Below are 17,734 nucleotides of genomic sequence, written 5' to 3' on the forward strand. Positions count from 1 at the left end.
AGGGGGGACCTGATCCTAGATCATAATGAATCAGATTACATGGAGAGGGGGGGACCTGATCCTAGATAATAATGAGTCAGATTACATGGAGAGGGGGGACCTGATCCTATATCATAATGAGTCAGATTACATGGAGAGGGGGGACCTGATCCTATATCATAATGAATCAGATTACATGGAGAGGGGGGACCTGATTCTAGATCAGCAATCCAACTCTGGGACACTGCCTGTATGAAACCGAACAGCAGGTGTTTACTGCCCTCTAGTGGAAGATACCAATAAAAAACTTTATTATCAGGGTGGGGAGATGGCTGATTGAAACAGAAAGTAAAGTTGTTCTTTTGTACAGGATCCATTTTGAGACGACAGAGCAGAAAACACTATATGGAGATTATTGAAAAATAAAGTAAGTATTTCTGAACAATAATCTATTCTAAAGGACAGAGTAAGAGAATGAATACTAGGAATGAGATATTACTAGTTAGAACTGCTATTTGAGCTGAGTTGCTGACAGACAGCAGTTTTCAAAGTGGAAACTAATCAGTAGGTCTACATGTTATCAGTAAAACGTCTGGTAAAGATGGTGGAGGAGCTTTTACATTATATGGTTTAATGTTTATCTCAGGGTTTCTCAATCCTTTTGTTCTTACCAGCACTTACACACCTGATTCAACTAATCATTAAATATTTTAAGACAGTTTAATATTTGAGGCATACAAATGAACATTCTCAAATTAAAACCTTTTGGGTTTGTAGGCCTGTTAACAATTATTAAAGTCCTACAGTAACTCACATTTTGGAGGAAAAAAACACAGCTAAACTTGGTTTAGAGTAAATTATATGTTTATCTAAAATAATGTAAGAGAAGAAACGCGTCTGGGTTTAGAACTCTGGGTTTAGAACTCTGTGTCTCAGTGCCCTGCGACAGTGGGAAGTTCGTTTTGCATGGCCCGGTGCTACAGGTGAGTGGAGTTTTTCTTTAAGGACCAATGGAATGGTCTAAAATGCGTAAACTCTGCGCACCCGGGGAGCCGGGCAATGCAAAACGAATTCACCCTGTGACCGTTGTTTTATTTCCTTATATGAAACTGAAAGTAACTTTGTAGCCCACGCAGTTACAAAATGTCTGTTGAAACTGTGGCTCATATGTCTCTAGAACGTTAGAACAGTGGTGGAAAAAGTACTCAATTCTCATACTGGAGTAAAAGTAAAGATACCTTAATAGAAAATGACTCAATTAAAAGTGAAAGTCACCCAGTAAAATACTTCTTCAGTAAAAGTCAAAGTATTTGGTTTCAAATATAATTAAGTATCAAAGGTAAATGTAATTGCTAAAATATACTTAAGCATCAAAAGTAAAAGTAAAGTAGTGATAGTTTAAAATTCCTTTTATTAAGCAAACCAGACGGCACAATTTTCTTGTTATTTTAATTTACGGATAGCCAGGGTCACACTCCAACACTCAGACATCATTTAAAAATGAAGCATTTGTTTTTAGTGAGTCCTCCAGATCAGAGGCAGGGATGACCAGGGATGTTCTCTGTTTAGTGAGTCCTTCAGATCAGAGGCAGTAGGGATGACCAGGGATGTTCTCTGTTTAGTGAGTCCTCCAGATCAGAGACAGTAGGGATGACCAGGGATGTTCTCTGTTTAGTGAGTCCTCCAGATCAGAGGCAGTAGGGATGACCAGGGATGTTCTCTGTTTAGTGAGTCCTCCAGATCAGAGGCAGTAGGGATGACCAGGGATGTTCTCTGTTTAGTGAGTCCGCAGTAGGGATGACCAGGGATGTTCTCTGTTTAGTTAGTCCTCCAGATCAGAGGCAGTAGGGATGACCAGGGATGTTCTCTGTTTAGTTAGTCCTCCAGATCAGAGGCAGTAGGGAGGTGTTCTCTTGATAAGTGTTCAAATTGGACCGTTTTCTGTCCTGCTAAGCATTCAACATGTAACGAGTACTTTTGGGTGTCAGGGAAAATGTATGGAGTAAATAGTACATCTTTTTCTTCATGAATGTAGAGAAGTAAAAGAGAAAGTTGTTAAAAATATATTTCTCAAAGAGATAATGAATGAATGAGAACAATTGACATTCAAGAATTAGTCACTGTGTTAACCACAACCAACATGCTGGATCTCTGTTTAGTTGTCACTGTGTTAACCACAACCAACATGCTGGATCTCTGTTTAGTTGTCACTGTGTTAACCACAACCAACATGCTGGATCTCTGTTTAGTTGTCACTGTGTTAACCACAACCAACATGTTGGATCTCTGTTTAGTTGTCACTGTGTTAACCACAACCAACATGCTGGATCTCTGTTTAGTTGTCACTGTGTTGACCACAACCAACATGCTGGATCTCTGTTTAGTTGTCACTGTGTTAACCACAACCAACATGTTGGATCTCTGTTTAGTTGTCACTGTGTTAACCACAACCAACATGCTGGATCTCTGTTTAGTTGTCACTGTGTTAACCACAATCAACATGCTGGATCTCTGTTTAGTTGTTACTGTGTTAACCACAACCAACATGCTGGATCTCTGTTTAGTTGTCCCTGTGTTGACCACAATCAACATGTTGGATCTCTGTTTAGGGGTCACTGCTCTAAAATGAGTCTCTCTGGGGAGAGAGAGGAGGGGGGCCCTGTCTCTAAAATGCATCTCTCTGGGGGACATGACACCAAAGCTAAGAGGTAAGATGACAATTTTATGAAGAATTTATTAACTTTATTTCCAAAATAAATAGCTATCTTAAGATGAATGCAGTTACTGTAAATCTCTCTGGATAAGAGCATCTGCTAAATCAGGGGTTCTCAATCCGGGGTCTGTGGAGGTACTGCAGGGGTTCTCAATCCGGGGTCTGTGGAGGTACTGCAGGGGCTCCACGGCACCCTGACTGTACTCGTTGCAATGTAACACATTTGATAGAATTTTCACATGACACGACCACTTTGCCTACTCTTAATTATTGCCTAATATAATGGAATGCATATTTTCTTTACCAATTCTGATCGTTGTTCCAAGAAGAATTTCGACAATATTCCCGTTATATCAACACACTCTTCACACCCGTTTAACAACTCTAAATAGCTTTGGCATAGTAGGCATCAAGTCCCTTGCAAATAATGTTGCCTGCAACGTTGCATACAATGTTCATTTTCATCGAACACAGATTACGCCCTAGATGTCTTCAATTGCCCAATTTATAGCCATGCCAAATTTAGGATAATTTTTTTAACAATGTGATGTTGTGCTCCCAAGGGAGAACTTGAAATAACATGATGTGGATAATTAAATAATCAAAAGAAAAACGTGTTTATTTTACACTCTTAGAAAAGAAGGTTCCTTATAGAACCAAAAAGGCTTCTATCACTTCCTTAATATATGGAACCACTAAAAGTGATATATATTTTGGGGTTCAGTGAAGAAGAACCTCTAGAGTTCTGATCAATGAAAGGTGAATGTTTTGAGGATGTGAACCCAGCAGACCTCCAGTGGTCAGATCAATTCCTCCCGTTTTTACTAGCACCCGGCCCGGGATTCAAACCAGCCACCTTTCAGCCACAGGTCCAACTCCTGCCACACCTCCAACTCCTTAATCGCTGGGCGAAAACCTGAGTTAATCTTCAGAAATAAGCATAAATTAATCTGCCAAAATGAAGACAAAATGCTTTGCAGACATACATGGTATCACTTGTTATACATAAGTATTATACATAAATCATTGCCAAAAGCACAATACATATATTATTAATGGATTGATCATATAGAAATATAAAACATTATTTTTAACTACTCCAAAGCAATGACGTGGCGCAGGAACCACTGACTCACTGCATTATTCTATAGTATTATCAAGACACCTGCTGTTAACTCTTAAATCCATGGAGGGCTTCTCCCTCTCTCGTTGACCGATGGAGCTCCCCGGTTGTTTCTTCCACCTGTTAAATCCCGTGGAGGGCTTCTCTCTCTCTCATTGACGGATGCTGGCTACCTCTGTCCAGTTCTCCTCTCTTCACTAGATGGACGGTAACTTTAATGTTTAACCCCTCTGTGTCCAAGGACCAAACTTTTGAATATTATTTTCGGGCGCAAGTAGGCTGGACACATTCCATTTTTAACAATGTTTTATTTTCTGATAAAACTAGTTCATTGCATCCGCCATGGAGCCCAGTTTCATAATATTACCTTATGTCCCTAATTGTGAAGTTATAGTGAAACAACATGCCATATTTTAGGTCATTTTTCACCCTGCCAGCTCCTACTAGTTCTATTGAGCATCGTGGCACCAACTCACCTTCTGAACGTTCTATTCCCAGATTGTTGTTCTGCTTTTCTATTGTTATCAATGAGACCTGTCTGCATTATCCGTTGAACGCTGACCTCAGGTAACTTATTATTAACAGTATTACAGTTACTTTTAAGCAATACCACTATTCGCCTGGGTTCATGTTGTGGTGACCCACAGTACTAAATGTTAAACATTTTCTGGTCATGGTTCACCATATGTGTTTTCAGAAAAAGGTTTACAACTTAAACAAAACACGTCCCTGTCCTCTTTTTCAAGATGTTGCCGATTTAAAACAGACAGAAGACATTTTTTAATTAAGAAATAACACTTTTTTGACGACTTGTTGTCCCTAAATGGCTGCTGGGTAATTTGATATGCCTCGAAATCTTCGTTCGTAGGCATCAGTTTGAGCGAATGAAGCGCAGGTTCACAAACCAAACGGATAGGTCTAGCTCATTAATTTGTAGATCTGACGCAGTTTGCTACCTCAGATTATGAGTTTAGCAGCTGTCGTGAATGAGTTATGTAGTTCCCACAGAAGACCACAGGGAGGAGCAAGAGAGATATAAACCCATACAGTTTATCTCTTTAAATACCCTGAACCTAACAATCAATCTAATGTATTTATAAAGACCTTTTTACATCAGCAGATGTCACAAAGTGCTGTACAGAAACTCTAACCCTACGTATAACCTGTTTTATCCTGAACCCTAATTCTAGGGTAGGGTAGCCTAGAACCCCTTTAGAAACTATTTTAGTTATACTATTACGTTAGTAAATACCATTATAGTACTAAATAGCATGTTGATTATTTTGTTTATCAAAACCTGTCTAAACATTTTGCTTTTTTGTTTTGTTATATTATTATATTTATTGTTTCAAGGCAGAACACTTGATAAACAAGCCACATTAGTTTTATTTTCAAATGTGGTTTGAACTGGGTGACCTGGTAACATCTATGTGAAAGTCCATCGTGGGATAGGTGGGGCAGGTTTGAGACTGATCTAAGGAATTAATGTGAAAAAATACACTTTATTTCTCAGCTGCCTCACAAATGTCTGTCAGTGAATTAATAACTTTTAATTGCTAAATATTTTCAATAGATGGCAGCATAAGACAACGAAACATCAGTTATAGGCTACAAGCAGCAATATGATTGACATAAAATAGCATGCAACCACAGACTATATGTCCCATGATTTTCTAAAATGGTCACTCATTACTTTAGGTAGCTATATATCTCGTATTAGGGCTGTGTTGCTTTTGGGAGAGCAAATAAACAGTGACTATAGCAGGTATTGAACCCCGGGTAAATTATCACTACTCAGAACCTCAACTTTAGTATACATGCATTATAAAACATTTTCTTAATTCCGAACTGAATTTGGTAAAAGGGCTTTTATGTACTCTGCGCCATCGTCTTGGATGTCATGCATGTTTTGTTCAATGAAGTTCATATTTATATAAAAAAACAGCTTTTTACATTAGCATGTGACGTTCAGAACTAGCATACCCCCTGCAAACTTCCGGGGAATTTGCTAACAATTTACTAAATTACTCACAATAAACGTTCACAAAAAGCATAACAATTATTTTAAGAATTATAGATACAGAACTCCTCTATGCACTCGATATGTCCGATTTTAAAATAGCTTTTTGGTGAAAGCACATTTTGCAATATTCTAAGTACATAGCCCAGGCATCACGGGCTAGCTATTTAGACACCCGGCAAGTTTAGCACTCACCAATATCAGATTTACTATTATAAAAGTTTGATTACCTTTTGTTGTCTTCGTCAGAATGCACTCCCAGGACTGCTACTTCAATAACAAATGTTGGTTTGGTCCAAAATAATCCATCGTTATATCCGAATAGCAGCGTTTTTGTTCGTAAATGCGTCCCAGACACTATCCGAAATGGTAAATCAGGGTCGTGCGCATGGCGCAATTCGTGACAAAAAAAATCTAAATATTCCATTACCGTACTTCGAAGCATGTCAACCGCTGTTTAAAATCCATTTTTATGCCATTTTTCTCGTAAAAAGCGATAATATTCCGACCGGGAATGTCCATTTAGCTAAACAGAGGAAAGAAAACAAAGCTTTCGGTCGACGCGGGCACGAGCCTGAGTCTCACAGTACTGTAACCAGCCACTACCCAAACGTGCTACTTTGTTTCAGCCAGAGCCTGCAAAGCCACGATTCAGTATTTTGCCGCCTTCTGAGAGCCTATGGCAGCCGTAGGAAGTGTCACGGGACAGCTAAGATCCTCACTCTTCAATAAACAGAGACAAGAAGAACGACACCTTGTCAGACAGGCCACTTCCTGCATGAAATCTTCTCAGGTTTTTGCCTGCCATATGAGTACTGTTATACTCACAGACACCATTCAAACAGTTTTAAAAACTTTAGGGTGTTTTCTATCCAAAGCCAATAATTATATGCATATTCTAGTTACTGGGCAGGAGTAGTAACCAGATTAAATCGGGTACGTTTTTTATCCAGCCGTGAAAATACTGCCCCGTAGCCATAACAGGTTAAAATAAATTTTTATGCAATTTATCTCGTAAAAAAGCGATAATATTCCGACCGGGAATCTCCTTTTCGGCAAACAGAGGAAAAATCACAAAGACGGGGGCGGCCAGGGCACGCGCCTAAGCCCACAGTCCCTTGATCGGCCACTTGAGAAAGGCGATAATGTGTTTCAGCCTGGGGCTGGGATGACGACATTCAGGTTTTTCCCGGGCTCTGAGCGCCCATGGAAGACGTAGGAAGTGTCACGTTAGAGCAGAGATCCTTAGTAAATGATAGAGATGGCAAAGAAGTTCCAGAAATGGTCAGACAGGCCACCTCCTGTAAAGGAATCTCTCAGGTTTTGACCTGCCATTTGAGTTCTGTTATACTCACAGACACCATTCAAACAGTTTTAGAAAATTTAGGGTGTTTTCTATCCATATGTAATAAGTATATGCATATTCTAGTTACTGAGTAGGAGTAGTAACCAGATTAAATCGGGTACGTTTTTTATCCAGCCGTGAAAAACTGCCCCCTAGCCATAACAGGTTAACCGATTGCTGCCTGCCCGCCTAGCATCACTATTCTGGATGGTTCTGACTTAGAATATGTGGACAACTACAAATACCTAGGTGTCTGGTTAGACTGTAAACTCTCCTTCCAGACCTCATATTAAGCATCTCCAATCCAAAATTAAATCTAGAATCGGCTTCCTATTTCGCAACAAAGCATCCTTCACTCACGCTGCCAAACATACCCTCGTAAAACTGACTGTCCTACCGATCCTCGACTTCGGCGATGTCATTTACAAAATAGCCTCCAACACTCTACTCAGCAAAGTGGATGCAGTCTATCACGTTTTGTCACCACATCCCAATATACCACCGACCACTGCGACCTGTATGCTCTCGTTGGCTAGCCCTCACTACATATTCGTCGCCAGACTCACTGGCTCCAGGTCATCTATAAGTCTTTTCTAGGTAAAGCTCCACCTTATCTCAGCTCACTGGCCGCCTTTCCTTCCAGTTCTCTGCTGCCAATGACTGGAACTAATTGCAAAAATCGCTGAAGTTGGAGACTTATATCTCCCTCAATAACTTTAAGCATCAGTTATCTGAGCAGCTTACCGATCGCTGCAGCTGTACACAGCCCATCTGTAAATAGCCCTTCCAATCAACCTACCTCATCCCCATATTGTTTTTATTTACTTTTTGCGTTCGGTCACATTTGAGAGTGTGGCAGATGTATAGCATTTAGCAAAAAAACATGATTATTTGTCCCTCTGAAATGAAATCATCAAGTGATAGACTTTAAACAAATACATGTCTGTTATTGAACAACCCCATGCCATGATTAGATAGTGAAAAAACACACCAATCTCTTTCATAATTTCTTTAAACAATAAAAGCTAATTTACCAACATTTCTGAAAAGTGAAATATAGCATTTTAGAATGAAACTCTTCTTATGTTTCCCCATCTGAGCTCAGACTAGATGAGAGATGTAATGTTTGTCTCTGTTGTGTTGAAGCCCAATCAAGCAGGAGAGACCAGCCTCCCCTGTATCCAGCTGGGAGAGTGACCGGTCTATGAGTCCTCCTCCAAAGTTTAGAAAGGGAGACTTTTCTACTGAACAAAGGTAAGAAGAACTCATGGGTCATGGTCAGTGAGTAAAACAACACTGTCTCTAGTCATTTCTCCTCTCCCATTTTGTGTGTGTGTGTGTGTGTGTGTGTGTGTGTGTGTGTGCGTGCGTGCATGAATCTTTGTGTGCGTCTTTGTGTGTGTGTGTGTGTAATCTCTATCCTGGTCACTTTTACCCCTACCTACATTTACATATTACCTCAATTATAGCCTCATTATTACCTCAACTACAGTACTGGTACTCCTTATAGTCTCATTATTACCTCAACTACCTGGTACCCCTGCACATTGACTCAGTACAGGTACTCCTTATAGCCTCATTATTACCTCAATTACCTGGTACCCCTGCATATTGACTCAGTACTGGTACTCCTTATAGTCTCATTATTACCTCAACTACCTGGTACCCTGCACATTGACTCAGTACTGGTACTCCTTATAGTCTCATTATTACCTAAACTACCTGGTACCCCTGCACATTGACTCAGTACTGGTACTCCTTATAGCATCATTATTACCTCAACTACCTGGTACCCCTGCATATTGACTCAGTACTGGTACTCCTTATAGTCTCATTATTACCTCAACTACCTGGTACCCCTGCACATTGACTCAGTACTGGTACTCCTTATAGTCTCATTATTACCTCAACTACCTGGTACCCCTGCACATTGACTCAGTACTGGTACTCCTTATAGTCTCATTATTACCTCAACTACCTGGTACCCCTGCACATTGACTCAGTACTGGTACTCCTTATAGTCTCATTATTACCTCAACTACCTGGTACCCCTGCACATTGACTCAGTACTGGTACTCCTTATAGTCTCATTATTACCTCAACTACCTGGTACCCCTGCACATTGACTCAGTACTGGTACTCCTTATAGTCTCATTATTACCTCAACTACCTGGTACCCCTGCACATTGACTCAGTACTGGTACTCCTCATAGTCTCATTATTACCTCAACTACCTGGTACCCCTGCACATTGACTCAGTACTGGTACTCCTTATAGTCTCATTATTACCTCAACTACCTGGTACCCCTGCACATTGACTCAGTACTGGTACTCCTTATAGTCTCATTATTACCTCAACTACCTGGTACCCCTGCACATTGACTCAGTACTGGTACTCCTTATAGTCTCATTATTACCTCAACTACCTGGTACCCCTGCACATTGACTCAGTACTGGTACTCCTTATAGTCTCATTATTACCTCAACTACCTGGTACCCCTGCACATTGACTCAGTACTGGTACTCCTTATAGTCTCATTATTACCTCAACTACCTGGTACCCCTGCAGATTGACTCAGTACTGGTAATCCTTATAGTCTCGTTATTGTTATTTTATTGTTATTATTATTATTTATTTTTTATCAAATACAATTTGATTTGATTTGAAGCTCATTGGCAGAAACACGTCATTGGGTCTAACGATCGTCTCGTGCTGAACAGATCATGTTCGGATGTTGAAGCCCAGTGGCTGGAAAAACTCCCTAGAAAGGCAGGAACCTAGGAAGAAACCTTGAGAGGAACCAGGATTTGAGGAGTGGCCAGTCTTCTACTGGCTGTGCTGGGTAGAGAGGAACCAGGCTATGAGAGGTGGCCAGTCCTCTTCTGGCTGTGCTGGGTAGAGAGGAACCAGGCTCTGAGAGGTGGCCAGTCCTCTTCTGGCTGTGCTGGGTAGAGAGGAACCAGGCTATGAGGGGTGGCCAGTCCTCTTCTGGCTGTGCTGGGTAGAGAGGAACCAGGCTATGAGGGGTGGCCAGTCCTCTTCTGGCTGTGCTGGGTAGAGAGGAACCAGGCTATGAGGGGTGGCCAGTCCTCTTCTGGCTGTACTGGGTAGAGAGGAACCAGGCTATGAGGGGTGGCCAGTCCTCTTCTGGCTGTGCTGGGTAGAGAGGAACCAGGCTATGAGAGGTGGCCAGTCCTCTTCTGGCTGTGCTGGGTAGAGAGGAACCAGGCTATGAGGGGTGGCCAGTCCTCTTCTGGCTGTACTGGGTAGAGAGGAACCAGGCTATGAGGGGTGGCCAGTCCTCTTCTGGCTGTGCTGGGTAGAGAGGAACCAGGCTATGAGGGGTGGCCAGTCCTCTTCTGGCTGTGCTGGGTAGAGAGGAACCAGGCTATGAGGGGTGGCCAGTCCTCTTCTGGCTGTGCTGGGTAGAGAGGAACCAGGCTATGAGGGGTGGCCAGTCCTCTTCTGGCTGTGCCGGGTAGAGAGGAACCAGGCTATGAGGGGTGGCCAGTCCTCTTCTGGCTGTGCCGGGTGGAGAGGAACCAGGCTATGAGTGGGGGCCAGTCCTCTTCTGGCTGTGCTGGGTAGAGAGGAACCAGGCTATGAGGGGTGGCCAGTCCTCTTCTGGCTGTGCTGGGTAGAGAGGAACCAGGCTATGAGGGGTGGCCAGTCCTCTTCTGGCTGTGCTGGGTAGAGAGGAACCAGGCTATGAGTGGGGGCCAGTCCTCTTCTGGCTGTGCTGGGTAGAGAGGAACCAGGCTATGAGGGGTGGCCAGTCCTCTTCTGGCTGTGCTGGGTAGAGAGGAACCAGGCTATGAGTGGGGGCCAGTCCTCTTCTGGCTGTGCTGGGTAGAGAGGAACCAGGCTATGAGTGGGGGCCAGTCCTCTTCTGGCTGTTCCGGTGGAGATTATGGCCATTAAGGCCAGATCGTTCTTCAAGATGTTCAAATGTTCCTAGATGACCAGCAGGGTGAAATAATAATCACAGTGGTTATAGAGGTTGCAACAGGTCAGCACCTCAGGAGTAAATGTGAGGTTGCTTTTCATAGTTGAGCATTCAGAGGTTGAGGGAGGGAGAAAGAGGGATGGATTGGGAGGGAGGGAGAGAGAGAGGGAGGGAGGGAGGGAGGGAGGGAGGGAGGGAGGGAGGGAGGGAGGGTGCGAGGGAGGGAGGGGAGGGAGGGAGGGAGGGGATTGAAACTACAGTTTCGGGACAAGGTATCACGTCTGGTGGACAGGTCAGAGTTCATATCCTCAGTCAGACCAGTAGAAACTGGATCAGCAGCACTACAAGGTATCACGTCTGGTGGACAGGTCAGAGTTCATATCCTCAGTCAGACCAGTAGAAACTGGATCAGCAGCACTACAAGGTATCACGTCTGGTGAACAGGTCAGAGTTCATATCCTCAGTCAGACCAGTAGAAACTGGATCAGCAGCACTACAAGGTATCATGTCTGTTGGACAGGTCATAGTTCATATCCTTTTATGAAGAATTTTTTACGTTTATTCCCAAAATAAATATTAAGATGAATGCAGTTACTGTAAATCTCTCTGGATAAGAGCATCTGCTAAATCAGGGGTTCTCAATCCGGGGTCTGTGGAGGTACTGCAGGGGCTCCACGGCACCCTGACTGTACTCGTTGCAATGGAAGACATTTGATAGAATTTTCACATGACACGACCACTTTGCCTACTCTTAATTATTGCCCAATATTATGGAATGCATATTTTTTTTTACCAATTCTGATCGTTGTTACAATAAAAATGTTGACAATATAACTGTTATATCAACACACTCCTCACACCCGTTTAACAACTCTAAATAGCTTTAGCATAGTAGGCATCAAGTCCCTTGCCAATAATGTTGCCTACAACATTGAATACAATGTTCATTTCCATCGAACACATATTACGCCCGAGATGCTTTAAATTTCCCAATTTATAGCCACGCCCAATTTAGGATTATGTTTTAACAACGTGATGTTGCGCTCCAAAGGGATATCTTGAAATAACATGATGTAGATAATTAAATAATCAAAAGAAAAACGTGTTAATTTTACACTCTTAGAAAAGAAGGTTCCTTATAGAACCAAAAAGGCTTCTATCACTTCCTTAATATATGGAACCACTAAAAGTGATATATATTTTGGGGTTCAGTGAAGAAGAACCTCTAGAGTTCTGATCAATGAAAGGTGAATGTTTTGAGGATGTGAACCCAGCAGCCCTCCAGTGGTCAGATCAATTCCTCCTGTTTTTTCCAGCGCCCGGCCCGGGATTCAAACCAGCCACCTTTCAGCCACAGGTCCAACTCCTGCCACAGCTCCAACTCCTTAATCGCTGGGCGAAAACCTGAGTTAATCTTGGGAAATTAGCATAAATTAATCTGCCAAAATGAAGACAAAATGCTTTGGAGACATACATGGTATCACTTGTTATACATAAGTATTATACATAAATCATTGCCAAAAGCACAGGACATATATTATTTATGGATTGATCATATCAAATATCAAAACATTATTTTAACTACTACAAAGCATTTACATGTGGCTCAGGAACCACTGACTCACTGCATTGTTCTATAGTATTATCAAGACACCTGCTGTTAACTCTTAACTACTTAGGACAGCTCACGAGGTGTCCTAAATATCTGCTGACTAGGTGGGACTAGAGATTTCATGCATAGCTTTAATTTATTCCCCCGAAGTGTCAAATGTCTTTATTCTCAGCACTTATACGACCACTTCTCTACTCTGAGACGCTTTGTGGATATGGGCCTAGATCTCAAAATATTGTTATAAAAAAAGTGGAACGTTTGTTTAACATAATAATAAAAATGAATATTACTAATGTAACCCACTGTAAAGACTGGGCTTAGTTGATTGTGTTGCACTGCTCAAGTCCGCGTTCTGGAACTGTCCGAGTCCACGTCCGGTGTGGCACCAAGAATATTGTCCGGTTACGCGCAGAGTGGACTAAGGTAAATTTTGGGGAATAACGATGGAGTTTGTTACAGTGTTGAAACGCCAAACTTTATTGTTCAATTAGCTTTTTGCTTTACGGTCAGGGACAGGATGAGTGTAGCCAGATCCTTTTCACTCTCTATCCTTGTTTCATTTTGTGGTTCACCGGATTCGTCATCATCATCGAGACAAACGACAGACGAACGTCCTGCTAGCTAGCCAAGCTAGTCGGTAAAGCTAGGTAAGCTAGCTAGCTACTCTACCAGCAGCATCCTAGTTATCCTAGCTAGTCGGTACAGCTAGGTAAGCTAGCTAGCTACTCTACCAGCAGCATCCTAGTTATCCTAGCTAGTCGGTACAGCTAGGTAAGCTAGCTAGCATCTCTACCAGCAGCATCCTAGTTATCCAAGCTAGTAGGTACAGCTGGGTAAGCTAGCTAGCTAGCTACCCTACCAGCAGTATCCTAGTTATCCTAGCTAGTCGGTACAGCTGGGTAAGCTAGCTAGCTACTCTACCAGCAGCATCCTAGTTATCCTAGCTAGTCGGTACAGCTGGGTAAGCTAGCTAGCTACTCTACCAGCAGCATCCTAGTTATCCTAGCTAGTTGGAACAGCTGGGTAAGCTAACTAGCTACTCTACCAGCAGCATCCTAGTTATCCAAGCTAGTCGGGTACAGCTGGGTAAGCTAGCTAGCTAGCTACTCTACCAGCAGCATCCTAGTTATCCTAGCTAGTCGGTACAGCTGGGTAAGCTAGCTAGCTACTCTACCAGCAGCATCCTAGTTATCCTAGCTAGTCGGTACAGCTGGGTAAGCTAGCTAGCTACTCTACCAGCAGCATCCTAGTTATCCTAGCTAGTTAGAACAGCTGGGTAAGCTAACTAGCTACTCTACCAGCAGCATCCTAGTTATCCTAGCTAGTCGTTACAGCTAGGTAAGCTAGCTAGCTACTCTACCAGCAGCATCCTATTTATCCTAGCTAGTCGTTACAGCTAGGTAAGCTAGCTAGCTACTCTACCAGCAGCATCCTAGTTATCCTAGCTAGTCGGTACAGCTAGGTAAGCTAGCTAGCTACTCTACCAGCAGCATCCTAGTTATCCTAGCTTGTCGGTACAGCTAGGTAAGCTAGCTAGCTACTATACCAGCAGCATCCTAGTTATCCTAGCTAGTCGGTACAGCTAGGTAAGCTAGCTAGCTACTCTACCAGCAGCATCCTAGTTATCCTAGCTAGTCGGTACAGCTGGGTAAGCTAGCTAGCTACTCTACCAGCAGCATCCTAGTTATCCAAGCTAGTTGGTACAGCTAGGTAAGCTAGCTAGCATCTCTACCAGCAGCATCCTAGTTATCCAAGCTAGTCGGTACAGCTGGGTAAGCTAGCTAGCTAGCTACCCTACCAGCAGCATCCTAGTTATCCTAGCTAGTCGGTACAGCTGGGTAAGCTAGCTAGCTACTCTACCAGCAGCATCCTAGTTATCCTAGCTAGTCGGAACAGCTGGGTAAGCTAGCTAGCTACTATACCAGCAGCATCCTAGTTATCCTAGCTAGTCAGTACTGCTAGGTAAGCTAGCTAGCTACTATACCAGCAGCATCCTAGTTATCCTAGCTAGTCGGTACAGCTAGGTAAGCTAGCTAGCTACTCTACCAGCAGCATCCTAGTTATCCTAGCTAGTCGGTACAGCTATGTAAGCTAGCTAGCTACTCTACCAGCAGCATCCTAGTTATCCTAGCTAGTCGGGTACAGCTAGGTAAGCTAGCTAGCTACTCTACCAGCAGCATCCTAGTTATCCTAGCTAGTTGGAACAGCTAGGTAAGCTAGTTCGCTACTCTACCAGCAGCATCCTAGTTATCCTAGCTAGTCGGAACAGCTGGGTAAGCTAGCTAGCTACTATACCAGCAGCATCCTAGTTATCCTAGCTAGTCAGTACTGCTAGGTAAGCTAGCTAGCTACTATACCAGCAGCATCCTAGTTATCCTAGCTAGTCGGTACAGCTAGGTAAGCTAGCTAGCTACTCTACCAGCAGCATCCTAGTTATCCTAGCTAGTCGGTACAGCTATGTAAGCTAGCTAGCTACTCTACCAGCAGCATCCTAGTTATCCTAGCTAGTCGGTACAGCTAGGTAAGCTAGCTAGCTACTCTACCAGCAGCATCCTAGTTATCCTAGCTAGTCGGGTACAGCTAGGTAAGCTAGCTAGCTACTCTACCAGCAGCATCCTAGTTATCCTATCCTCCCTCTCTCGTTGACGGATGCTGGCTACCTCTGTCCGGTTCTCCTCTCTTCACTAGATGGATGGTAACTTTAGTGTTTAACCCCTCTGTATCCAAGGACCAATCTTTTGAATATTTTTTTCGGGGCGCCTCAAGTAGGCTGGACACATTCCATTTTGTTTATTCTCAGCTGCCTCACCAACGTCTGAATGTGAATTAATAACTTTTAATTGCTAAATATTTCCAATAGATGGCAGCATAAGACCACGAAGCATCAGTTATAGGCTACAAGCAGCAATATGATTGACATAAAATAGCATGCAACCACAGACTATATGTCCCATGATTTTCTAAAATGGTCACTCATTAACATAACTTTAGTTAGGTATATATCTCGTTTTAGGGCTGTGTTGCTTTTAGGAGAGCAAATTAATAGTGACTAGAGCAGGTATTGAACCTCAGTATACATTTATTATAAAAAGTCATCTTAATATCTGATATTGCGAGTAAACAACCTCAGAATAGAAAAGACAAGAGTGCATCATCCAGCCGGCCAATAAATTACATAATTCAACCCTCCCGGTTAGTAAATTTACCTCAACATGCCCCTGGAGAAGGCAGAGCGATGACACCAGCTTTTTACCGGGGCTGAGTTGACTACTAGAGAGAGAAGGCAGAGCGACGACACCAGCTTTTTACCGGGGCTGAGTTGACTACTAGAGAGAGAAGGCAGAGTGATGACACCAGCTTTTTACCGGGGCTGAATTGACTACTAGAGAGAGAAGAAAGAGTGACGACACCAGCTTTTTACCGGGGCTGAATTGACTACTAGAGAGAGAAGGCAGAGTGGCTCGATGCTGGTTGATGAATTTGACAATGAATGTACCTGGAAAATACGTTTTTCTCAACTAGAGGTGACTAAATTAATGTTCAGACTTGTTGATAATCGTTATATTAATGAAGTATAATTTCAAAAGATGAGCATAAAAACAGGTAATAATAAACATGAATCATCATTATATTACTTCACAGTAATCTGTTCAATGCTTTTTCAGTCCTTCCTCTTGTGTTAGCAGTGTGTAAAGGGACAGAAAGAAGCTCACAGGAGTTTTCCTGTGAGGGGGAGTGGTGGTGTATCCAGGGAGAAAACTAAACTAATATTCTGAAATGTCATTTGTGGTCTTATGCTGCCATCTATTGGAATTATTTAGCAACTGCAGTAGTACTGAGTAATGTGTTATTCCTTACTAAAGTAGTAATTACTCAGAATTGCAAAATATAACATTTTCTAGTTCATTTTACCACTTATAATAAAATAAAAAGTTTATAGCATAACAAACAATTAAACTGACATAAAACAAAAACACCATACATTTAGTTAATTATATATATAACAACTATTTATTTAGATGGGTGACATCTGCCAAAGTAACAGCCCTGTAGACAAAGAAGAGCTCTCCAGCAGGTACCAAAACATTCAAAGGACCTTTTTCTCAAAAGTGAGGTTCCAAGTTTATTAACATTCAAAGCAGAATTACTTTCCCATTGTTTCTCAACTGCAGTGTCTGATATATCATTTTCTAGCTCTGAGTCTCTACTTTTATCCAATGTAAAAAACACAATTTTGCTACATAAGATCGAAACGGTCGGTCACATTTGAGAGTGAGGCAGATATATAGCATTTTGTAAAAAATTATTATTTGTCTCTCTGAAAGGAAACCATCAAGTGATAGATTTTAAACAAAAACATGTCTGTCATTGAACAACCCCATGCCATGATTAAAAAACACACCTCTATAATAATTTCTTTAAACAATAAAAGCTAATTTACCAACATTTCTGAAAATGGATATGTAGCGGTTCGGAATGAAACTCGTTTCCCCATCTGAGATCAGAGTAGATGAGAGATGTAATGTTTGTCTCTGTTGTGTTGAAGACCAATCAAGCAGGAGAGACCAGCCTCCCCTGTTCCCAGCTGTGTGTCCGTGAAGAGTGACTGGTCTATGCATCAACCTATATCCTTTAGAGAGGGAGACTTTTCTACTGAACAAAGGTAAGAAGAACTCATGGGTCATGGTCCGTGAGTTAAACAACACTGTCTCTAGTCATTTCTCCTCTCCCATTTTCACAATTTCTTTTGGTTGTTTTCATAATCCATAGTCTTTTCCTTTTGTCCATTTTCATAGTCCTAAAACAATATTAAACAAACACAATATTCCCTCACGGTGTGTGTGTGTCTCTCTGTCTGTCTATCTGTCTCTCTGCCTCTTTGCCTGTCTCTCTGTCTGTGTGTATTTCGCTGTCTGTCTGTCTGTCTGTCTGTCTGTCTGTCTGTCTGTCTGTCTGTCTGTCTGTCTGTCTGTCTGTCTGTCTGTCTGTCTGTCT

General features: G+C 42.2%; 1 long non-coding RNA gene across 1 annotated transcript; it reads left to right on the plus strand.

Moving 5' to 3' along the window:
• Positions 1-302: 302 nt before the first annotated feature.
• Positions 303-17,345, plus strand: LOC123733298 (uncharacterized). The gene is made up of 4 exons (XR_006763733.1): positions 303-406; positions 2,589-2,687; positions 8,327-8,434; positions 17,286-17,345. It is a non-coding gene; the product is annotated as an uncharacterized lncRNA (long non-coding RNA).
• The last annotated feature ends 389 nt before the right edge of the window (positions 17,346-17,734 follow it).

This window comes from Salmo salar, unplaced genomic scaffold, assembly GCF_905237065.1.
Source record: "Salmo salar unplaced genomic scaffold, Ssal_v3.1, whole genome shotgun sequence".
In the NCBI taxonomy this organism is placed as follows: domain Eukaryota; kingdom Metazoa; phylum Chordata; class Actinopteri; order Salmoniformes; family Salmonidae; genus Salmo; species Salmo salar.